A 10,935-nucleotide genomic window follows, 5' to 3' on the forward strand; every position below is an offset into this window, starting at 1 on the left:
GAAGGAATCAATAGCAGAATAACAGAGATAGAAGAATGGATAAGTGACCAGGAAGATAAAATAGTGGAAATAACTACCACAGAGCAGAATAAAGAAAAATAAATGAGAAGAATTGAGGACAGTCTCAGAGACCTCTGGGACAACATTAAAAGCACCAACAGTCAAATTATAGCAGTCTCAGAAGAAGAAGAGGAAAGGAAAGGGAATGAGAAAATATTTGAGGAGACTGTAGTTGAAAACTTCCCTAACATGAAAAGGAAATAGTCATTCAAGTGCAGGAAGCACAGAGAGTCCCATACAGGATACATCCAAGGAAAAACATGCCAAGACATATATTAATGAAACTACAAAGAAATAAATACAAAAAAAAAAAAAATTAAAAAGAGCAAAGGAAAAAAAAAACAAATAATATACAATGGAATCCCTTTAAGGATAACAGCTGATTTTTCAGCAGAAACTCTTCAAGCCAGAAGGGCGTGGCAGGACATATTTAAAGTGATGAAAGGGAAAAACATACAACAATTATTACTCTATTCAGCAAGGATTTCATTCAGATTTGATGGAGAAATTAAAAATTTACAAGCAAGCAAACACTAAGAGAATTCAGCACCACCAAAGCAGCTTTATAACAAATGCTAAAGAAACTTCTCTAGGAAGAAACACAAGAGAAGGAAAATACCTCCAATAACAAACACAAAACAATTAAGAAAATGGTAATAGAAACATACATATTGATAACTACCTTAATTGTAAATGGATTAAGTGCTCTCACCAAAAGACATAAACTGGCTGAATGAATACAGAAACAAGACCTGTACATATGCTGCCTACAAGAGACAAACTTCAGACCTAGGGACACATACAGACTGAAAGTGAGGGGATGGAAAAAGACATTCCATGCAAATGGAAATCAAAAGCAAGCTGTAGTAGAAATTGCCATATCAGACAAAATAGACTTTAAAATAAAGACTTTTACAAGAGACAAAGAAAGACACTACATAATGATCAAGAGATCATACCAAGAGGAAGATATAACAATTGTAATTATTTTGCACCCAACATAGGAGCACCTCAAAACATAAGGCAAATGCCAGCAGCCAAAAAAGGGGAAATTTACAGTAAAATAATCATAGCAGGGGACTTTAATACCCCACTTTCACCAATGGACAAATCATCCAAAATGAAAGTAAATAAGGAAACACAAGCTTTCAATGATATATTAAACACCCTGGACTTAATTGATATTTATAGGACATTCCATCCAAAAACAACAAAATACACTCTCTTCTCAAGTGCTCATGGAACATCCTCCAGGATAGATCATATCTTGGGTCACAACTCAAGCCTTGTTAATTTTAAGAATTTGGAAATGGTATTAAGTATCTTTTCTGAACACAACACTATGAGACTAGATATCAATTGCAGGAAAAAATCTGTAAAAAAAACCGAACACATAGAGGCTAAACAATACACTACTAAATAACCAAGAGCTTACTGAAGAAATCAAAGAGGAAATCAAAAAATACCTAGAATCAAATGACAAAGAAAACATGATGACCCAAAACCTATGAGGTTCAGCAAAACCTGATCTAAGAGGGAATGTTACAGCAATACAATCCTCCCTCAAGAAACGAGAAGTGTCTCTAAACAACCTAAACTTACACCTAAGGCAACTAGAGAATGAACACAACAACAAAAAAATTAGCAGAAGGAAATAAATCATAAAATCAGATCAGAAATAAATAGAAAGAAATGAAGGAAACAACAGCAAAGATCAATAAAATTAAAAGCTGGTTCTTTGAGAAGATAAACAAAATTGATAAATCATTAGCCAGACTCATCAACAAAAAATGGGAAAAGACTCAAATCAATAAAATTAGAAATGAAAAAGGAGGAGTAACAACTGACATTGCAGAAATACAAAGGATCCTGAGAGATCACTACAAGCAACTCTATGCCAATAAATTGGACAACCTGGAAGAAATGGACAAATTCTTAGACAAGCACAACATTCCAAGATTGAACCAGGAAGAAATAGAAAATATAACTGACCAATCATAAGCACTGAAATTGAGACTGTGATTGAAAATCTTCCAACAAGCCAAAGCCCAGGACCAGATGGCTTCACAGGAAAATTCCATCAAATATTTAGAGAAGAGCTAACACCTATCCTTCTCAAACGATTCCAAACTATAGCAGAGGCAGGAATACACCTAAACTCATTCTATGAGGCCACGATCACCCTGATACCAAAACAAGACAAAGATATCACAAAGAAAGAAAACTACAGGCCAATATCACTGATGAACATAAATGCAAAAATCCTCAACAAAATACTAGCAAACAGAATCCAGCAGCACAATACAGGGTCATACACCATGATCAAGTGGGGTTTCTCCCACTAATGCAAGGATTCTTCAATGTACACCAATGAATCAATGTAATAAACTATATTAACAAATTGAAAGAGAAAAACAATATGATAATTTCATTAGATGCAGAGAAACCTTTCAACAACTTCAACAGCCACTTATGAGAAAAACCCTCCAGAAAGTAGGCATAGAGGGAAGTTACCTCAACATAATAAAGGCCATATATGACAAAGCCACAGCCAACATCGTTCTCAGTGGTGAAAAACTGAAATTAGTTCCTTTAAGATCAGGAACAAGACAAGGTTGTCCACTCTCACCATTATTATTCAACATAGTTTTGGAAGTTTTAGCCACAGCAATCAGAGAAGAAAAAGATATTTAAAAATATCCAAATTGGAAAAGAAGAAGTAAAGCTGTCACTGTTTGCAAATGACACGATACTATACATACAGACTGCTAAAGATGCCACCAGAAGACTACTAGAGCTAATCAATGAATTTGGTAAATCTGCAGGATACAAAATTAATGCACAGAAATGTCTTGCATTCCTACACACTAATGATGAATATTCTGAAAGAGAAATTAAGGAAACACTTCCATTTACCATTGCAGCAAAAATAATAAAATACCTTGGAAAAAAACTACTTAAGGAGGCAAAAACATGTATGCAGAAAATTATAAGACACTGATGAAAGAAATTAAAGATGATACAAAGAGATGGAGAGATATACCATGTTCTTGGATTGGAAGAATCAACATAGTGAAAATGACTCTACTACCCAAAGCAATCTACAGATTCAGTGCAATCCCTATCAAACTACCAATGGGATTTTTCACAGAACTAGAACAAAAAATTTCACAATTTGTATGGAAACACAAAAGACCCTGAATATCCAAAGCAATCTTGAGAAAGAAAACCTGAGCTGAAGAAATCAGGTTCCTGGACTTCAGACTATACTGCAAAGCTACAGTAATCAAGACAGTATGGCACTGGCACAAAAACAGAAATATAGATCAATGGAACAGGATTGAAAGGCTAGAGATAAACCCATGCACATATGGTCACTTTATCCTTGATAAAGGAGGCAAGAATATACAATGGAGAAAAGACAGCATCTTCAGTAAGTGGTGCTGGGAAAACTGGACAGCTACATATAAAAGAATGAAATTAGAACCATCCCTAACACCATACACAAAAATAAACTCAAAATGGATTAAATAACTAAATGTAAGGCCACATACTATAAAACTCTTAAAGGAAAACATAGGCAGAACACTCTATGTCCTAAATCACAGAAGATCCTTTTGACCCACCTTTTAGAGAAATGGAAATTTAAAAAAATAAATAAACAAATGGGACCTACTGAAAGTTAAAATCTTTTGCACAGCAAAGGAAAACATAAAAAAGATGAAAAGACAATCCTTTGAATGGGAGAAAATATTTCCTGATGAAGGAACTGACAAAGATAATTCTCCAAAATTTACAAGCAGCTCATGCAGCTCATTACCAGAAAAACAAACAACCCATTCCAAAAATGGGCAGAAGACCTAAATAGACATTTCTCCAAAGAAGATATACAGATTGCCAACAAACACATGAAAAGATGCTCAACATCACTAATCATTAGAGAAATGTAAATCAAAACTATGATGAGGTATCGCCTCACACCAGTCAGAATGGCTATCAACAAAACATCTACAAACAATAAGTGCTGGAGAGGGTGTGGAGAAAAGGAAACCCTCTTGCACTGTTGGTGGGAATGTAAACTGATACAGCCACTATGGAGAACAGTATGGAGTTTCCTTAAAAATCTAAAAATAGAACTACCATACAATCCAGCAATCCCACTACTGAGCATATATCCTGAGAAAATTATAATTCAAAACGAGTCATGTACCACAATGTTCATTGCAGCTCTATTTACATTAGCCAGGACATGGAAGCAACCTATTTGTCCATCAACAGATGAATGGATAAAGAAGATGTCGCACATATATACAATGGAATATTACTCAGCCATAAAAAGTAATGAAATTGATTTTTTTGTAATGAGGTGGATGGAACTAGAGTCTGCCATACATAGTAAAGTAAGTCAGAAAGAGAAAAACAAATACCGTATGCTAACACATACATATGGAATCTTAATAAAAAAATGATATTTAAGAACCTAGGGGCAGGACAGAAATAAAGATGCAGACATAGAGAATGGACTTGAGGACACGGGGAGGGGGAACGGTAAGCTGGGATGAAGTGAAAGAGTGTCATGGACGTATATACACTACGAAATATAAAATAGCTAGCTAGTAGGAAGAAGCCACATAGCACAGGGAAATCAGCTCTGTGCTTTGTGACCACCTAGAGAGGTGGGATAGGGAGTGTGGGAGGGAGACACAAGAGGGAGCAGATATGGGGATATATGTATATGTATAACTGATTCACTTTGTTATAAAGCAGAAACTAACAAAAATATTTGGAGACTTGGAAAAATTGTATATGTATTTGAAATTAAAAAAAGAAAAGGAAAGAAAAATTTATTCATCTCCTAATCTATAGTGTCCCAGTTTAAACTACCACCATCACTTTCCTTGACTAATGCCAATAACCTCCTAATTGGTCTGCATGCATTCATCTTGGCTCCATTTAATCCATTTCCTACTTAGCAGTCACAGTGATCTTCTTAAATTATAATCAAACCATTAACCTACTCAAAACACTTAAGACTTTTCCTATTTCACTTATAATAAAACCCAAATTTCTTATCATGGCCTGACCAGCCATGCATGATCTGACCTCTATTTCTTCAACTTATCATCAGCTACTCTTCCTTGTTCCATCTATGACGCAACCATGCTGAACTCGTTTCAGTTTTCTGAATTCCCCATGCTCTTCCTTTCTCAAGGAAGAAAGAAAACTATGTACTACCCTTTCTACTGAAACACTTTTTATCTTGTTCTTCACATAGGTACTTATTTTTACTCATTCTTAATGTCTGAGTATATATGTTAGGTCTTCAGAAAGGCCACTCTTGGTCTTTCAGCCCTTCACTTCTTTCTTTCATTGTACTTATTAAATTTATACTTAAAAAAATATTTCAGCTTATTTGCATTTTTCTGTCTTTCCCACTGGAATGTGAGCTCCATAAGGTTGGGAAACACGTATATTTTGTACTCTGTTGCATGACTATCACCCAGCAGAAGGCCTAACACAGGGCTCAATAAATATTTGTTGAGCAAAGAGATTAAAATTCAGATGGTATAATTTGGCACATTTTTACCTTTTGTCAATAAGGTCAAGGTCTCTTAAGGGATATTAATAAAACCGAACAAACACTATTTGTAAATTCTCAACATACTGAATTTATGAAATTAAAAATTGTCCCTCAAAAAAATGTTAGGACTCTTTAGAATAAATTAAGATGACTCTCAAAAAATTTGGGTAGTCTTAATAAAGCGTAATGTAACTTTAAGACGAAATCTACTGATGATGTGTTAAATATAAATGAGAGCGACTTTCCAGAAATAAAGCTAATATGTAATTTTTGAATTGTGTTCTATAGGAACATAAGGCAAATTTTATCTGTATTTCAAAGAATGTTCCTCAATTTCCACATTTACTTCCATTCTTTTATATGCACAACATACTTATTTCATTTCTTAGAATATAATCTATTGTTTATTTTTTAAATGTTAAAAGTCTTAATAGTGTTATATTCATAAAAAGAATGGGAACTTATTTGACTTTAGTTTTCCTTGACCTTGAAATTCTCCATATTGTTCTGCCATTCCTTACTTTTTTTCTTTCTTCTTTCCTTTCATCCTTTCTTCCTATTTCCATTCCGGAAATTCTTCATCCTCTTTACATTTTCTAAGTGCCATATCTGTTTACAAAGAATGGTGGGCACCTTGGTGGATATTGGATTGAAGGAGTAATTAAGAAGTTGCCAAGCATTATTAAGATACACACTATCAGAGGACTCCATTTATTCTCCCCAAAGGACCTTCTTTAGATATTTCAATATGCCTCACACGCTTCATTTTATTTTCTTGCCTTTTCTCTGATTCACACGTCCCTAGATCCTTTGTTCATGGTCTCTCTAAATGAATAGAGTTATTTTTACCACCTGAGTCCTCCTGGATCATGTATTTTGTGCATTCCATTTGGAAAATCTGATCCAGGGCCCTTCAATTGACCAGTTGTTCCTGTAGCTACTTAGGTTAGGTACCACCTTAGAGCCTTTTAGCTTCAGCTATGTCCAGAATCCTGAGCCAGTTGTTTCTTCCTAGTAATAGCTGCAGCAACAAGTACTGCATAAGCTCAGACTGACTTCATTCAAACTCTCAACCCACATTTATGATTATGACCTTGACTTAACCTGTGCCTCCCATCTGTGGGCTTCAGCTTCAGTGAGGAATGAGATGATGGAGTCATACTTGGCTCCCAAAAGTCTCAAGTCTGATATGTGTTGTATATCCTCTTGTGGATGAGTGTTTGATCAATAGAATATAGTCAACTGAGGGTCAATTCTCCTTCCTCCAACCTAAGGACTTACTGACTTGAAATGATGTAACAGTTACCTGGGCCTTGGAAGATTATCCTGCAAAATGGAACATTTTGATGCTTTGTTTGATAAAAAGCAACTCAGCCATGTCAGTCACCACATACTGGCTCTCTCCTTCCCTCATCATTTCCCCTTTTCCTCTTCCAGTTTCTTTGGAATTTTTCTCACTCATAATGAAATAACACAATTGATTCATTAATTTGTGTATCAAATTCTACTGCCTGGGGAGCTCAGTTAAGACAAAGATTCCTTCTACTGGTACATCCATGATCTAATATTCATTCACTAAGCACCCTCTCCAACAGCTCTGCTTGTGGTCTATGAAAATGCGGCAAGAGACACAAAGCTCAAATGTCAAAATGATGGTTCCATCATCAACAGTGCAACCAAGGAAATTGTTCTTGATCAGGTATTTTATCCTTTTAGTAGATGTGAATATTATGCCAAAATCTGAATGAGGACCTTCAAAGGTAGGCTGTAAATCACCCATAGAATTCTTGTTACAGAGAGTGTGTTCTATGTGTTATAATATCTATTTGATGTCTTCTTTTATAAAATCTTCTTAGACTATCCTTACTAACCCAAATAATCTCTCTCTCTTCTGAAGATCTTGTTAGTCCCAAGTTCAACTGTAGGAAGAACTTATACAGTAAAAAATACATTGAAAATAAATACAGTTATTAATTAATTAATCCAATACAGTTTTTTTCATCTTCCTATATATCAGGCAGTCTTCTAGGCATTGAGAATGTAGGGTTGATTGAAATAATCACAGTTTGTATTCTCACTGAAACTGTAGTCTAGTCAAAAGAAGGGTGCTGTACTCCAAAAAAAAAAAAAAAATACCTTAAGGTCTTCTCAGGTTTAAAGTACTCACTTCACAGCATTTTAATGTGTACTCTCTTGCTTTCTTCTCCAATTGTATCTGGTGCAGATATTAAAAACATATCTTTTGCTGGATTATTTAAAAAATAAAACAAAGAAACCAAGCAGATCACCATATCTAGAAACATTTGTACAATCCTCAGGGAGAAATGGAATTTTCTCTGATCCATCACACATTTGGGAAGGGAAAATGAGATTGAATTTATAATTTTTTTGTACCAGAGGACTAGTTTAAAAAAAAAGTGGATTATAATATGGTATGATACCATGGAGATTGGGACATGAGGTAAATGTAGTTTAGAATATTTGTACCCATTACCTGATGAAAGGGAGCCCCAAACATCATCAGACAACTTTATATACCTAGACATCGAATGAAAGTTTTGCTTCCATGCAACTTTTCTTTCTTCTTACATTAATTCAAAACTTCAAATGCATTAAGTTACATTTCATTCACAAATTGGGTGAGATGTTAAACTAGGGAGATGGCATCTGAGACACTTCAGGTTGTTAGACTTGTCACAGTCAATATAAGCCAGACCTCTCTCACATGTGCTAGAATACTCTACTCATAAAATATGGAAAATCTTCTACCCACACATACCTCCTGATGAGGGTTTTCATGGTGAAATTCAGTCACAGTAAAGACACAGATAACTAATAACACTTATTCAAAATTAAAATATTGGTGTCAGGGAAAGAACACAAGCATAGCACATATTTCCCAGGTATTTCTAATCACTTAATATACTCACATCTGTCCCCTTGAACCAAAGGCTTTCCTTTTCTATAATATAATTGATATAATTTTTATAATATTATGAAAATAAGTAAGCTGATAAATTAAGCTTTTAAAAATCTCATCTCACTTTATAATTTTATTTAGTGAAATGAATGCATTTCAAAAACTTATATAGCCTTTGAAAGTCCTTAAAATACAAAATGTTTAATATAGTTCTTTCCCCACAAAACAGTGATACTTAAATATTTTTATGTAAAAAATAAAATAACTGATAAGTGAAACAAAATGGGGACCAACAGACATTATCATTATAATCATAAATTATTAAAATAATGAACAATATAGAGAAAAAGGGTATTTTTTTAAATCTATGAGTTGTGGTGTTGTGTTTGTGAGTGCACATTTAATCTTAGAAATGCAACCTCAAGTGCTAGGACAGAGAATCAGATTAAATCTATGGATTGCAAATATAAGCTTAGAATGGGGACAAAAATGAACCTCTTTTTGGTTTGAGAGCATCAATAAATGTGATTTACAATAAATGCATTAAATGATTATTAGTTTCAGGGGGTAACATTAAAGTAGAAAAGTATCTAATTTGAAGTAATCAGAAATGTAAATTTAGGAAAAGAGTGAGCCACTGGTCTATCCAGAATTAGAGCTCAGTAGATAAAAGTTCAGCATGTCTTTGACTCTATACAAAATTGAACTCTGGCTTAGATTAAAATAAAGTTTATGTTTTTCAAACCAAACATACTACAAGGTACAGAGAGGTCACTGTACTTTGAAAGATGAAAACAGACTGAGTTTCTTGGGATTGCTACAAAGATCAACATGCAGAATCCACCTTTTCCTACTCCAATCTGTCAGATACAGATCAGCATGGGCTCCCAGGATACACAATGCAAAAGTGTGCTTAATGCTTAAGCATACATGCCACTAACTGTAGCCTCCTGAGAAATTGAAAAAAAAAAAAGAAAAAGGATTGTTTTTAGAATTATCTACTGTTAGGTAGGAAAACTAGACATGTGTGTCCAAAGGAAACAATCATTCAGTCAATAGGTTACTGAACCAAATGTAAGAAATGGAAATAAAAGAGATTTGGAGCTATGGCAATAGTACAAATATAAACAAAGAATTAAGAGAGGGGTCAAACATATTAAGATGATGAGTTCAGTAAGCCCTTAACTCTAGACAAGGATTGAGAAGGATAATTGACTCCCAATTTAGGAATAAACTTTGAGAGCAAATGTAAAACTAGGATTCCTATTACCATTCCAATAAAAGACTCAGATTAAAAACACTGGATCTGACATAGAGAAAAATGAGTTGTCTAAATGATTTGTTCCATTATTTAGAAGAGTGAGTAAGATACATTTATTAAGCTAATATTTATTAAGCGCTTACTTTGTCCTAGGCAGTCTTCTAGGTAATTGAAGACCTGTATATTGAAAACTATAAGACACTGATGAAAGAAATTGAAGACACAAAGAAATGAAAAGATATTCTATGTTCATGGATTGGAAGAATGAATATTGTCAAAATGTTTGTACAACTCAAAGTTATCTGTAGAGTCAATGTAATCTCTATCATAATTCCAATGTTATTTTTTACAGAAATAGAAAACAATCTAAAAATCTATATATGGAACCTCAAAAGAGCCCAGATAGACAAAGTAATCCTGAGAAAGAAGAATGAATCTGGAGGTATCACACTTCCTGATTGCAAAACTTTTACAAAACTGCAGTAATCAGAACAGTAGGATATGGGCATAAGCACAAACCTGTGCATATATGTTCAACTAATTTTTGACAAAGAAACCAAGAATATATAATGGTGCAAGAATGTTTTTTTCAATAAATGGTGCCGGGAAAACTGGATATTTATATGCAAAATAACTGAATTCCTACCTTACATCATACACAAAAATAAACTCAAAATGGATTAAAAGTTTGACTCCGAGACCTGAAACTATAAGTCTCTTAGAAGAAAACATAGGAAAGAAAGTCCTTGACACTGGATTGGTCTTGTCAATGCTTTTTTCTTTTGGATTTGACAATAAAAGGCAAGGAAACAAAAGCAAGAGGAACAAGTAGAAGTACAACAAATTAAAAAGCTTCAGCACAGCAAAGAAAACCATCAAGAAAACACAATTTATAAAATGGGAGAAAATATTTGCAGATCACATATCTGATGAGGGGTTAATATTCAAAATATACCAGAAATTCATATTGAAGAAATTCAGTAACCAAAAAAAAAAATAAATAAGTAAATAAATAACCCAAATAAAAATGGGCAAAGGACTTGAATCCATGTTTTTCAAAGAAGATATATGAATGGCCAACAGGTACATAAAATGATATTCAACATCACTAAT

This window comes from Neophocaena asiaeorientalis, unplaced genomic scaffold (genome assembly GCF_003031525.2).
Source record: "Neophocaena asiaeorientalis asiaeorientalis breed wild unplaced genomic scaffold, Neophocaena_asiaeorientalis_V1.1 scaffold339, whole genome shotgun sequence".
NCBI lineage: Eukaryota > Metazoa > Chordata > Mammalia > Artiodactyla > Phocoenidae > Neophocaena > Neophocaena asiaeorientalis.